At 49.5% G+C, this 15,061-nt stretch overlaps 1 long non-coding RNA gene and 1 pseudogene across 1 annotated transcript in view; one reads left to right on the top strand and one right to left on the bottom strand.

Annotated features, from left to right (window-relative positions):
• The window catches only part of LOC149443926 (uncharacterized), a 171,506-nt gene that overhangs the window by 63,067 nt on the left and 93,378 nt on the right, over positions 1-15,061 (top strand). The gene's annotated exons all lie outside the window — the stretch shown is intronic.
• LOC149443927 (U2 spliceosomal RNA) lies at positions 2,506-2,622 on the bottom strand (annotated as a pseudogene).

The following is a 15,061-nucleotide window of genomic DNA, read 5'->3' as shown; positions in this document are numbered from 1 at the left end:
GGTGAAAGTTGGTCTCCAGGTTCCTACCCAACGTGGATTCCTAACCCATCACCGCTGGGTCCTGAAGTGACCAGCATGGTAAGCAATGTGGGATACAAGCATTTGGCATTCCCATTGGTGTTGGATGTTGAGGAACTTGCCAGATACTCTACTATTTGAAGGGAGCAGAGGTCAGACTTGGTGCCCGCCAGAGAGGTAAGTATTCAGCGTTTTCTATTGCAGAAGTATCGTTTTGGGCAGGCTGTAGGTTTGCGATTTTTCTTTTCTTCAACCACGGGTTGCAGGACATAAAATTGCTCGATTCCGCCATCAATACAGTCAGTGTTAATGGGAGAATCCCTCTTGAGGGGCACCGTCCACTGGCTATAAATGCAAGCTAAAAATCCGACATGCTCGTTGTACCCAAGTCAATCAGCCTTCCCATACATGGATCGAATCTTTGCTGGTCCCTGCTGAACTGGAGATTCGATCCATCTATGGATGGCTTTAAATTTTTTTAAATTATTTTTCTTTTTAAAATCGTTTGTCTTTAACATGGGAAAATAAATCGGCTCCTTGGTCCGCTTCATCATCAGCTTGCCTTGCAAAGTCCTCCATCCCATGGGCCAATGTTTGGGTGGCTTTGAACCTTCTCCATACATCTTCCTCCTACGATGATATGGTTTAATGTATGTTTGCAGGTCAGGGTCGGTCCGTTGCTGTGCTGTATTAAAGCAGGAGGCTGAAAATAGATCAGAGTATTGTAGACGTTGAGATTAGATGTATTTGGAGGCCAGTTCATGTTTCTATAGCTGGCTTTCATGTTTGCATTCCAAATTCTGTAGCTTTCTGCCTGCACCTCGTAAATGATTTCTTGTGTTATTTCGGGTTTGGTTAAGTCCTACAATTTTGATTGAAATATTGGACAAGTGCTGCTTCGGGAGAACTAATTTAGAGTGGGCAAGCCATTTAATAGGCACGAAGACAGCTGTTTTTAGCCTAGCCACCCCTCCCCCCCTTTTATTTTTAATGAAAGTGGTTGTAAACTTCAGACATGAAATATGAACAAAGCATATCCCTCTATAGTGTATACTTCTCTCAGTCCAGAGCACTAAGCTTCATTTCTGTTTATTGACTCATTCAGGAGTCCCTTCTGACAAGATTTCCTGACACCAACAGATAAAAAGGTGACAGCGGAGGGAGCTCCAGCACACAGCCTGTGACTAATAGCCTCAGCTCTACTGCTGTATGAATCAGCTCTCACTTAGCTCTGTAGGGTGTAACTTCATCCCCCACTCCAGCTTTCTGTTAGGTTAGACAAGCTTTAGATTCTGAACTTTGAATGGATGTATAGGAGAGAAGACTGAAGCTAAACGGGTACAACTTACATTGGTTCATCTCTGTGTATAACCTGAGGCCAGTCACTTCACGGGGGTTATAGAAGGGTTTTAGGCCTATAAGTTGGCTGCCAACTTCGAGTCTTTTTGTTTAAGGGCCTGCATTGATGGGCTATGAACTTGTCAATGAGATCAGCTAGACACCTGACTGGTACACCTTTTGAGACCGTTAAGATTTCATTTACACGTGCATTGGAGCTGTTGTTGATCTCCTTCTGACCTGCAAGTGGGTTGTTCAATCCTGTTGATCTATCTGGGAATTCTAATCCCATCTGACATGAATAAAGGACTGCCTTTTTTTTTTTTTTATTTCTTTTTAGAAAGTCCGCAGAAGTGCGAAAAACAAAAACCACTAAGTGGACAAAAAAAGTGCTAGTGCAAAACCAACACAAAAAAGTGCACTTAGGGATGTGCTTTGTCCACCCCCCGAAGGGGTAGGACCACTACCCTGATCCCCCGGGGCACGAAGCTCCTGACAGGGACTAAGGTTTCCATGTGGTCCACCTAGCCAAAAGGCCTGGCGGACCCCGTTCCTTGTGGCCAGCCACCAAGTACTTGGTAAGGGGGCTCTCCCGAATAGAAAACCCCTAGGGACAGGGGAGGAAGGAGCCAAAAGGCCACACATCCTCCCTCTAGACTTCAGGGTAGGCCCAAGGACCCACACCCTAGCATCCGTGAGGACAAACACACATAAGTGAAAAGTGACAAACCGTGGGAGAAAAATTACGTTAAATAAGTAAAAAAATAAAGTGGCCGTGCAATTGTGCACTGGATAGGCCCTGAGGCCCGTAGCATAAAAATTGCCCTGGACTTAGCCAAAAGGCCTAGCCCTAAAAGATGCAGTGCAGGAAAAGTGTTTAGAGCAGTGACGATGTGCACGTTTCACACTTGGGATCCCACCCCCATGTGTCACTAGGAGCACCCCTGAGGCGACCACTCTCAGGGGGCACTGTTCCGCGGACTCTCTGCCTCCCCGGCCCCAGGCCAGACAAGGTAGATACGTTCAAATCAGGAGGAACTGGGCCCCTCTGGCGTTCCTGGGGGGAATTACTCCTGGGCCCCAACTGCCTGTGGGCGCCTCGGTTTCTGTTCCGCTCTGTATTAACCATCAGGACCCCCATCCTACCAGCAGGGGTACTATATAACCAAACATCCCCGCAAGCAGGAATGATGGTGGAGCACCCCTACTGGACACTGATAAGAACAGATACTACACTTGATCTTAGCCAAAAGGCCAAGAAGCAAGGACTGCCAGCACAGGTCCTTTTATCAGGTTGTTGAGGCGTCGGGCTGTTGTGAGAGGCCAACAACTGCTGCTGCCTCTGAGCTGCTGGTGCAGCTCAAGGAGAGAGGAGCTAAGATGGCGGGCACATGAGGCTGGAAGGGACCGGCACTCTTCTGAACTGACTTGGAAGCACTGGAGCGCCGTTTCACTGGCATCCAGCCGGGGCGGTAGGTGCTCTGAAGGGTCCCTTACAGGTACAGGCAAGCATCGGCAGCCTGATCCCTGTGGAATCCACAAGATGGGAGAAGAATGGGTGGAGCTCCCTCCAGACACATCTGCACTGGTTCACATCCCGGCCACGCCCCCACAGGCCCTTTTATAAAGAAGGCCATTCTTCACAGCATCCAAGTAGAGAGGCTTTGGGTCCTCTTGGCCTTCTCAGTATAACCTGACTCTTGTCCCATTACCTCCAAGCACTCATCTGTAGAAGACAATGGGGTTGATTTACTTTGCAAAGTGCCCAGTCTAATTGTCTTTAGTAAAGCAACCCCATTGTCGTCTACGAACCAGGGTCATGGTGGATGTTCTGTACTGGACGGGTGGTTTTGCAAGAGATCTTTTTGAACTTAGCGCTCCCTTGTGATCACACAGTGGTATACTGGCGGTGTCCTCCGTTCACTTTGTTCAAAATGATGGCTATTTTAGGTTTCTTGACCTGGCACCATCAGGCAAGGGGGCTGTATATGGGTTCCTTGAATTTTTGGCACCAACAGAGGCCCCTGAAGCGGGTACACAATTATTAATGGCACAATTTTATATTGGAAAACCTATTTTGAGATCTATCCTAATCTCACAAAAGCTTTGCCTCTGGATATTGCCTTAGTTGACTTCATTGTAATGAGTCTCTCAAGACTTGCGTACGTGGCAAGAGCTGAAAGACAGACTGGCTTGGCATGTGTTTTCAGATGAAAATTTCCATCCTTTGTAAAGAATGTAATCTGCTTAATGTAAAGTTTAAAAAAAAGAGCTTAAAAAGATCTACTGAATAAATAAAGAAAAAAAAATCATCATAACTATTATAGTTTATAAAACACAATGTCCTCCTTCAACCTTTGGGTCTGCAATGAGGTGATGGCATCAATCAGAGATCTCCCCATGCATATGCCAACCACTACTTACAGTGCATTCATAAAGTATTCAGACCCCCCTTCACTTTATTCAACGTTATGTTGCAGCCTGATACCACAGTTGTTTAACAGCTTTCCCGCCGCCCTATAGCAGGGGTGCGCAAAATCACGTGCAGTGAAGGGAATAAGTATTTGCTCCCCTGCTGATGTTAAATGTTTGCCCACTCACAAAGAAATGATCGGTCTATAAATCGAATGGTAGGTGTATTGTAACACTGAGAGACAGAATAGCAACAAAAAATTCAAAAGAAATGCATGTCTAACAAATGATGACTGATTTACATATTCATAAGGGAAAGAAGGATTTGATCCCCTATCATTCAGCAGGATTTCTGGCTACCAGGTGTCTTTCATACAGGTAACAAGCTGAGATTAGAAGCAGTCTCTTAAAGGGAGTGCTGCTAATCTCATTTTGTTACCTGTATAAAAGACACCTGTCCACAGGAGCAATCAAACCATCAGATTCCAAACTCTCCACCATGGCAGAGACCAAAGAGCTGTCCAAGGATGTCAGGGACAAGATTGTAGACCTACACAAGGCTGGACTGGGCTACCAAACTATGGCCAAGCAGCTTGGTGAGAAGGTGACAACAGTTGGTGCAATCATTCACAAATGGAAGAAACACAAAACAAGTGTCAGTCTCCCTAGGTCTGGTGCACCATGCAAGATCTCACCTCGTGGAGTGTCAATGATCATGAGAACAGTGAGGAATCATCCCAGAACTACACATGAGGATCTTGTCAATGATCTCCAGGCAGCTGGGACCACAGTCACCAAGAAAACAATTGGTAACACAGTACGCCGAGAAGGACTGAAATCCTGCAGTGCCCGCAAGGTCCCTCTGCTCAAGAAAGCCCATGTCCAGGCCCGTCTGAAGTCTGCCACTGAACATCTGAATGATGCAGAGGAGGACTAGTGGAAAGTGTTGTGGTCAGATGAGACCAGAATCTGGCTCTTTGGCATTAACTCAACTCGCCGTGTTTGGAGGAGGAGGAATGCTGCCTATGACCCCAAGAACACCACCCCAACTGTGAAACATGGTGGTGGAAACATTCTACTTTGGGGGTGTTTTTCTGCTAAGAGGACAGGACAGCTGAACTGCATCAAAGGGACGATGGACGGGGCAATGTACCATCAAATCTTGGGTGAGAACCTTCTTCCCTCAGCCAGGGCATTGAAAATGGGTCGTGGATGGGTGTTCCAGCATGACAATGACCCAAAACACACGGCCAAGGCAACAAAGGAGCGGCTCAAGAAGAAGCAGATTAAGGTCCTGGAGTGGCCTAGCCAGTCTCCAGACCTTCATCCGATTGAAAATTGTGGAGGGAGCTGAAAGTTCGAGTTGCCAAACGTCAGCCACCAAACCTTAATGACTTGGAGAGGATCTGCCAAGAGGAGTGGGCCAAAATCCCTCCCGAGATGTGTGCAAACCTGGGGGCCAACTCCAGGAAACGTCTGACCTCTGTGATTGCCAGTAAGTACTAAGTCATGTTTTGTGAAGGGTTAAATAAATGTAGTATCAGGATGCAACATGACAACATTGAAAAGAGTGAAGGGGGTCTGAATACTTTATAAAGTAAAGTATAGGTTACGCTAAATATTTTTCTTTTTTTTTTCTACATGGGTGTTCACATATCTGTATTTAATAAATTATAGTCTATCAATTTCATGCACTTTCATTTACACATTTAAATTATTTCTACAAATACACCAATAAAGTTTAGATCATATGAAATCTTAGTGAATTGGTTTCCATCTACTTCAAGATCTCCACCTCCTTCTGTTGAGGTTGACTTCTGGTTGGAGGATAATGCATAGAACACATTTTCTCTTTCCTCCCTCTTTAACGCAGTCCACAGATGTCTGCATAATCTGTAAACCTCACCTCATGACTTCAGCAGACCAGCCTCCCCCGGAGGAGAAATACATTTTAATTGCTGGACGTAAACTTTTGTGGCCCATGAAATGCTCCGGGTGGACCCCCCGGAGCGGGCAGGCCATCAGTCAATGGCCACGTGTCATTTGCGAGCTCTCGCAGGCCAGACCTCTGATGTTTCGCGTGCAAACACTGATCATTCCTGCATTATCTCTCTGACACTCCGTCTTTTTATAATGCGAGATTCGCGTTCTGAGAAATATACATTCATTATGGATCAGTCAAGCTTGACAAATGGACTCTAAATGTACAGCTTGTGTGACCTTGTAACCCGCGGCTCAGCTGTCTGGGCTCATCTACCGTTACGTCGTTAATTCGCAGCTGATTAAATGCCCCTTTATGAGATTTAAATGATGGGGACTTACTGAACGCTCCAAAGGGATAAACCGCGCCATTGAACGATTCGCGACCTTCTAGAAAAAAAGAAATCCATTTCTTATGATGTAACCGCTTAAGACGTGTCTATAGAAATTGATGGCATGCTTAAAAATCCCTAAGATTACAGAAAGGGGTGGTGACCTCCATGTACTGTACATGTACAGCGGAGTTCCACCCAAAAGGGGACGTTCTGCTTTAATGCTTTGTCCCCCGCTCCCCATTAAGGATTGGTATCTTTGGGGAGCGGGGTGGGAGGGGGTACTCGAATTTGACAAGTACCCGCTCCCAATTCCGCTGCGATTGCCTAGGCGATCAGAAGCAGAAGTTTTCCTCCCTCCCCGTAGTCTTCTGGGGCACATGACAGGTCCCAGAAGACTACGGGGCAATTCACAAAGCGCAGCATGCGCAGTGGGCACCCGGCTATGAAGCTGCAAGCTGTCACAGCCGGGTGCCCACACTGAAGATGCCGGCGCCAGGAAGAGAAGATGGCCGGTGAAAACAGCGGTGGTGAGGACAATGCCGGACCGAGGGACAAGCAAGGGACTGTATTTTAAAAGTCAGCAGCTACAGTTTTTGTAGCTGCAGACTTTTTTTTTTTTTCCAGCTGGAACTCTGCTTTAAGGAAGCGATGGAGTGATTTAGCTGTGGGCCAAGTTGACTTTGTTAGTATTTTGAATTTAATTTGTTGGGTGAGCGGAAGCCAATGGAGGAATTGGCAGAAAGAGGTGGAGGACACTGAGTAGACGGATTGGCAGCGAGGGGTGGAGGACACTGAGTGGAGGGATTGGCAGCGAGGGGTGGAGGACACTGAGTGGAGGGTTTGGCAGCGAGGGGTGGAGGACACTGAGTGGAGGTCAGTGGAGGGATTGGCAGCGAGGGGTGAAGGACACTGAGTGGAGGCCAGTGGAGGGATTGGCAACGAGGGGTGGAGGACACTGAGTGGAGGCCAGTGGAGGGATTGGCAGAGAGGGGTGGAGGACACTGAGTCTAGGTCAGTGGAGGGATTGGCAGAGAGGGGTGGAGGACACTGAGTGGAGGGATTGGCAGAGAGGGGTGGAGGTCAGTGGAGGGATTGGCAGAGAGTGGTAACAGACACTGAACAGTTGGTAAGGTGGATGAGCCTGGCAGTAGCATTCGTGATGGACTGGCGGAAGGATAGCCTATGGAAAGGTCATCCAATGAGGAGGGAGTTGTAGTAGTCGAGGCGAGAGATAACCAGGGAGTGAATTAGGAGCTTTGCGGTGTCATTGGGTTGAAAAGGGGCGTATTCTGGAGATGTTGCGGAGGTTGAGGCATCAATGTTTGGACAGGGGTTGGATGTGGGCCTGACAGGACATTCACAGTCCAGGGTTACCCCTAGTACGCTGGCATGCTGGGAGAGACTGATAGTTGTGGCAGAAGTCAGGGGAATGGGCAAGCGGGGGAGGAAATATTTTAGTTTTGGATAGACTGAGTTCATTCCTTTTAATCTACATCACATGTGGTGACACCCACCCTGACCTCCTTCTAGTGTGTAATTCGCCTCTCCAAACACTCAACACCAAGCACCCTCACACGCTCCGCATCCTGCACACCCAGCACCCTCGCACACCCAGAACCCTCACACACTCAGCATCTTGTACACCTAGCACCCTCGCACACTCAGCATTCTTTACACTTAGCACTCTCTTACACCCAGCACCCTTGCACACCCTGCACCCTTATGCACCCTCGCACACCCAGAACCCTCACACACCCAGAACCCTCGCACACCCAGAACCCTCGCACACCCAGAACCCTTACACACTCAGCATCTTGTACACCTAGCACCCTCGCACACCCAGAACCCTCGCACACCTAGCACCCTCGCACACTCAGCATTCTTTACACTTAGCACTCTCTTACACCCAGCACCCTCGCACACCCTGCACCCTTATGCACCCTCGCACACCCAGAACCCTCACACACTAAGCATCTTGCACACCTAGCACACTTGCACACTCAGCACCATCTTACACCCAGCACCCTACACACCCTTGCACACTCAGTACACTCAGCACCCTTGCACACTCAGCACCCTACACACCCTTGCACACTCAGCACCCTGCACACCCAGCACCCTCATGCACCCTCGCACACCCAGAACCCTCACACACTAAGCAGGAAGAGCCAGGAACGCCGTGACGTCACGCTGCCGGAGCATCGTGGAGCTCCGGCGGCCATCTTTACCATTGGACGGTCAGTCCGTTGTTTTTATACACCGCTGTGTACCTTGGATGCTTTATTTGGTAATAAAACCCTTTATAATCACCTACTACACTATGGAGGCGTCCTTGTTTTGACTCCCTTGGGGAGTATTCATTTGCAGTCATCGCTGGGTAAGGAACGTATGTGATCTTCAAGGAGAAGTCCATAGGCCACCTACCAAGGGATCACACAGAAACATCCAGGAGCTCTTGAGGGAGGCTAGCATACTACCCTATCCTGACCAGCTGATGTCCCTGAGGGGAACACATATTAACAAAACGCTCACTTTCCTGGGCGTTCTGGTGAGTGTGCATTCTTTCAGCACTTTTTTGCACAAACGCCTGAGCACCAGGAGTGCAGAACAGAGAGGAGAACACTAAAAGTCACCCTATTTTATGAACTATCACGTTTGTTCAGTCATTTATTCACATGAATCATCTATTTGTCTTCATTGAGTATCTTGGTTTTGTAGCGCTGCATGTTTGATTTATGATATTTTAAAGGTGTATGGTTACCTGATGTACAGCTGCTGCAAATAGGTGCGCTCGTATACACATTTTTCTTTACCATCTTGCACACCTAGCACACTCAGCACCCTCGCACACTCAGCACCCTCGCACACTCAGCACCTTGCACACCCAGCGCCCTCATGCACCCTCGCACACCCAGAACCCTCACACACTCAGCATCTTGCACACCTAGCACCCTTGCACACTCAGCATTCTACACACTTAGCACTCTCGCACATCCAGCATCCTTGCACACCGAGCACCCACACACACTCAGCACACTCAGCATCTTGCACACCCAGCACACTGCACCCTCAGCATCCTCGCACACTCAGCACCCTCCACTCCTAGCACTCTCCTCACCCAGCACCCTCGCACACCCAGCTTCCTGCACAATGAGCACCCCACAACCCTGCACACTCAGCATTCTGCACACTTAGCACCCTCCACACCTAGCACTCTCCTCACCCAGCACCCCCACACACCCAGCTTCCTGCACACTCAGCACCCCGCAACCCTGCACACCCAGCATTCTGCACACTTAGCACCCTCGCACACCCAGCATTCTGCACACTCAGCATCTTGCACACCCAGCACCCTCGCACACTCAGCATTCTGCACAATTAGCACCCTCGCACACCCAGCACCCTGCACACTCAGCATTCTGCACACTTAGCACCCTTGCACACTCAGCATTCTGCACACTCAGCATCTTGCACACCCAGCACCCTCGCACACTTAGCATTTTGCACACCTAGCACCCTCGCACACTCAGCATCTTGCACACCCAGCTTCCTGCACACATTAGCACCCCGCAACCTTGCACACTCAGCACCCTGCACACTCAGCACCCTGCACACTCAGCACCCTGCACACTCAGCACCCTGCACACTCAGCACCCTGCACACTCTGCACCCTGCACACTCTGCACCCTGCACACTCTGCACCCTGCACACTCTGCACCCTGCACACTCTGCACCCTGCACACTCTGCACCCTGCACACTCCGCACCCTGCACACTCTGCACCCTGCACACTCTGCACCCTGCACACTCTGCACCCTGCACACTCAGCACCCTGCACACTCTGCACCCTGCACACTCTGCACCCTGCACACTCAGCACCCTGCACACTCAGCACACTCTGCACCCTGCACACTCCGCACCCTGCACACTCCGCACCCTGCACACTCCGCACCCTGCACACTCAGCACCCTGCACACTCAGCACCCTGCACACTCTGCACCCTGCACACTCCGCACCCTGCACACTCTGCACCCTGCACACTCTGCACCCTGCACACTCTGCACCCTGCACACTCAGCACCCTGCACACTCAGCACCCTGCACACTCAGCACACTCTGCACCCTGCACACTCCGCACCCTGCACACTCTGCACCCTGCACACTCTGCACCCTGCACACTCTGCACCCTGCACACTCTGCACCCTGCACACTCAGCACCCTGCACACTCAGCACACTCTGCACCCTGCACACTCCGCACCCTGCACACTCGCATTTGTACTGTCTGACGGTACAGCCAACTTCATGAATACGTTGGCTGAATAGAAGAGAAATGTAGTGAGTTTTGCAGGTCTATGTACAGTAAGTGATGTGAATGGTGTATTTGTGTTTGCCCGGGGCAGTCACTCTAATGTTGGCGATAAAGGAGTAATACTTCATTTGGATGTCACGGGCTGCAGTGCCGGTCTTTTCCTCTCCGGCAATAAACAAAGCGGAGCTCGGAAGCAGCAGGAGCCCTGCGGAAGGCTGCACACAGATTTAATTTTTCCTGCTCTGTTCTTGGAATGTTCGGCGGCCAAACTGCCTTTAACTATGCTAATAAACAGCCAATAATTCCAGCCTGGCAGCCGGACGGCGAGCCGATAAATAACAAAGCCTCGTCCTCCGATCCCGAGCCCCTGGCACCTCAGAAAAAAAAGTTTTAATAACACGGCCGTCTCAATTTCCTCCAAATGAAGCCGCTGGTAGTGCAGGAGGACAGCGAGCCGCTACATCTGTTTTAGGATTTTTTTTTCCTCTAGCAGCTTTGTTATTCCGCACCTATTGTTAGTGGTCCAGCGCTGACCTTATACAGAAGACGGTCTTTATGAATGTTTTTTTGGTTGACTTTTGTAAATGTTCTCTCAGACGGATGAGAAAAATGTTAGGCTGCGTATTGTATTGGTGACATTTTAGGGTTTGAAAACATTAAATCTGACCTCCGGCCTCCCCTTCAGTCTTGTACAGGTGTACCGGCTCCTCCCCTTCAGTCTTGTACAGGTGTACCGGCTCCTCCCCTTCAGTCTTGTACAGGTGTACCGGCTCCTCCCCTTCAGTCATGTACAGGTGTACCGGCTCCTCCCCTTCAGTCATGTACAGGTGTACCGGCTCCTCCCCTTCAGTCATGTACAGGTGTACTGGCTCCTCCCCTTCAGTCATGTACAGGTGTACCGGCTCCTCCCCTTCAGTCTTGCACAGGCGTACCGGCTCCTCCCCTTCAGTCATGTACAGGTGTACCGGCTCCTCCCCTTCAGTCTTATACAGGTGTACCAGCTCCTCCCCTTCAGTCTTGTACAGGTGTACCGCCTCCTCCCCTTCAGTCTTGTACAGGTATATCGGCTCCTCCCCTTCAGTCTTGCACAAGTGTACCTGCTCCTCCCCTTCAGTCTTGCACAGGTGTACCTGCTCCTCCCCTTCAGTCTTGCACAGGTGTACGGGCTCCTCCCCTTCAGTCTAGCACAGGTGTACCGGCTCCCCCCCTTCAGTCTTGCGCAGGTGTACCGGCTCCTTCCCTTCAGCCTTGCGCAGGTGTACCGGCTCCTCCCCTTGAGCCTTGAACAGGTGTACCGGCTCCTCCCCTTCAGCCTTGCGCAGGTGTACCGGCTCCTCCCCTTCAGCCTTGCGCAGGTGTACCGGCTCCTCCCCTTCAGTCTTGCGCAGGTGTACCGGCTCCTCCCCTGGACTGAAATGGCTTCCTCTGATGTCTCTGCACACTGGGAGCTCCTCACAATGTGCATTAGAATCTACAACAAGTCAGATAGAGCCTTGCCTCATTTCCTGGCTGGAGGACGTCCATCATCATCTAGCACTTTCCAGCCCAGCCTGACTGTCCCTGTCACTCATTGGATTTCAGTACTTTCAATCACGGAGGCTCAGCATCACATGTGCGTGGTACACAGGATCACATGTGCGTGGTATACAGGGCATGAAAAATGCATTCTGCTTAGATCCGCCTACTCTACCTCATATCTACCCAGAAGGACATTTTGAGATTTGCTAGACTGCTAGAGCCAGGCGCTTCAGGGTTGAGGTCTCCTGAAAAGAGGACTGAGACATGGTGCTGTGATGATTTCAGGAAGTAATGTACAGCACCCTTGTCGGCCCCTCTCACCAGTTTTGATCTGCCTACATTGCATAGAGTAGCACAGAGTCCAAGTGAAGACATTATTTAGTCTAAGGCTCCATGCATGCTAACATTCTTTTTTAAGCTCAAAAAACGCTGGTAATAGTTTTTTTTTTGTTTGTAGCGTTTAGGAGCATTAGCGTTTTATTTATTTATTTCAGGTACTTATATATCACCATCAATTTACGCCGCGCTTTACATATATATTGTACATTCACATCAGTCCCTAACCCTCAAGGGGCGTACAATCTAAGGTCCCTAACCCTCAAGGGGCGTACAATCCAAGGTCCCTAACCCTCAAGGGGCGTACAATCTAAGGTCCCTGACCCTCAAGGGGCGTACGATCTAAGGTCCCTAACCCTCAAGGGGCGTACAATCCAAGGTCCCTGACCCTCAAGGGGCGTACAATCTAAGGTCCCTGACCCTCAAGGGGCGTACAATCTAAGGTCCCTAACCCTCAAGGGGTGTACAATCTAAGGTCCCTAACCCTCAAGGGGCGTACGATCTAAGGTCCCTAATCCTCAAGGGGCGTACGATCTAAGGTCCCTAACCCTCAAGGGGCGTACGATCTAAGGTCCCTAACCCTCAAGGGGCGTACAATCTTAGGTCCCTAACCCTCAAGGGGAGTACAATCTTAGGTCCCTAACCCTCAAGGGGAGTACAATCTTAGGTCCCTAACCCTCAAGGGGCGTACAATCTAAGGTCCCTAACCCTCAAGGGGCGTACAATCTAAGGTCCCTAACCCTCAAGGTGTGTACAATCTAAGGTCCCTAACCCTCAAGGGGCATACAATCTAAGGTCTCTAACTCACATTCATACATACACATACTAGGGACAATGTAGACAGGAGCTAATTAACCTACCAGCATGTCTTTGCAGTGTGGAAGGAAACCGGAGTACCCGGAGGAAACCCACACAGTCACAGGGAGAACATGCAAACTCCAGGCAGGTGGTGCCTTGGTTGGGATTCGAACCAGCGACCCTAGTACTGCCACTACTGAGTGTAATCTGAGACCTGCGTGAACAGGGATCTGACGTCACGCACTGCACATCATAGAGCAGAGAGCTGAGTGTAATCTGAGACGCAAGTGGAAGGAATGGCACAACCTCTATACACAGTCTCATAAGGAAACCTGCACAGCTGAGGCTGTCAGTCACCTGAGAAGAATCGGTGGGGGGGGGACATGTCCCGGAATTGTCAGGCATCGGAAGTGACTCTTCAGATAGCAGAGGGATGACAGACAAGACAGAAATCAGACTGTGCTTTGGATTGAGGCAAGTACACGCTATACAGGGATGTGCTCTGTTCATTATATATGTATCAGAGGTTTGACACCACTTTACAGTACTTACAGTAATATAGGAGAGGTGTATACTGTATTTTTATCCATGCTAAAAGTTTTGATTCCACATCCTTGTGTATAAAGGAATCTCCTGGAATGGCAGGTTGGGTGTGCTGTGCTTTTCATTGTCTCCCCATGTGTTTGGCATGTGTGACATTTCACAGCAGGATGCATTAATAAACACAGATTTGTTTCCCTACCAAATGGGCGTGGTTTGCTGCTGCCATAGTATTCACCACTGCACTTCGTTATTGCTTTCTGTGTGCTGTTTGCTCTTAAACTTTAATAAAAAAAAACATTTTGAAACAAAAACACATTTGTGTAACCCCTTGATGCCGACGTCACACAAATATGCGGCCTCACAGAACGGGGCTTTTCTCTATGGGGGCCGCATATTTGCGTACCTGTCTTTTTGCTAGGAGTGCGCTGCACGGCGCACTCTCAGCACAAAGACCTGAGTGTCACTGAGAGCAATCGGGTCCCATTCTGAGGATTGGGACCCGGGATTCCCAATTCTGGGTCCTGGGATTCCGGGTCCCGGGGGACTCTCGATTCCGGGTCCCGGGGGAACTCTCGATTCCGGGTCCCGGGGGGACTCTCGATTCCGGGTCCCGGGGGGACTCTCGATTCCGGGTCCCGGGGGGACTCTCGATTCCGGGTCCCGGGGGGACTCTCGATTCCGGGTCCCGGGGGACCTCTCGATTCCGGGTCCCGGGGGACCTCTCGATTCCGGGTCCCGGGGGACCTCTCGATTCCGGGTCCCAGGGGAACCTCTCGATTCCGGGTCCCGGGGGACCTCTCAATTCCAGGTCCCGGGGGACCTCTCAATTCCAGGTCCCGGGGGACCTCTCAATTCCAGGTCTCGGGGGACCTCTCAATTCCAGGTCTCGGGGGACTCTCGATTCCGGGTCACATAATCCCTGTGATAGCCTCTGATTAGCTATCACAGTGATCAGTCGCTGTACAGCCCGGCCCCCTTGTTTTTTTTTCTCTCTAGGAATGGAGGAGAGAGATATATTGTATCTCTCTTACTCCTGGCATAGAGGGAAGAAAAAAATGTTTGTAAAAAAAAAAAAAAGATAAATATTAAAAAATACCTAGATCAAGGTATGATCTAGTTCAGCACCAGGGTTAGTATTTGGGTTAAGGTCAGGGTCAAAGGTCAGGATTTAAAAAAAAAAAATTGGTGTCAGTGTGTTTTAGGTAAAAAAAAAAATACAGAATGCACACTATTGTTTCTGGGCTGTACTCCGGGTACAAATAACAAATAACATACACATATATGGTATCGCTGAGATCGTCAAGAGCTGGAGAATTTATTTTGGGTTGTTCTTTGGTGGTAGGTTATGAAAGTAACAAGAAACACACAGCTAAATAAAAAAAAAAAATTTTTTTCACTATTTTGGGCCAGTTTTGCTTTGATAATTAAAAAAAAAATCAGGAGATATCCATTACCATTTACCACCAAATGAAAGC

Source organism: Staurois parvus, unplaced genomic scaffold (genome assembly GCF_062004578.1).
Source record: "Staurois parvus isolate SC_StPar_1 unplaced genomic scaffold, SC_StPar_1.0 ptg000824l, whole genome shotgun sequence".
In the NCBI taxonomy this organism is placed as follows: Eukaryota; Metazoa; Chordata; class Amphibia; order Anura; family Ranidae; genus Staurois; species Staurois parvus.
The sequence above is the reverse complement of the archived record's forward strand: the minus strand, read 5'-3'. Positions and strand labels throughout refer to the sequence as shown.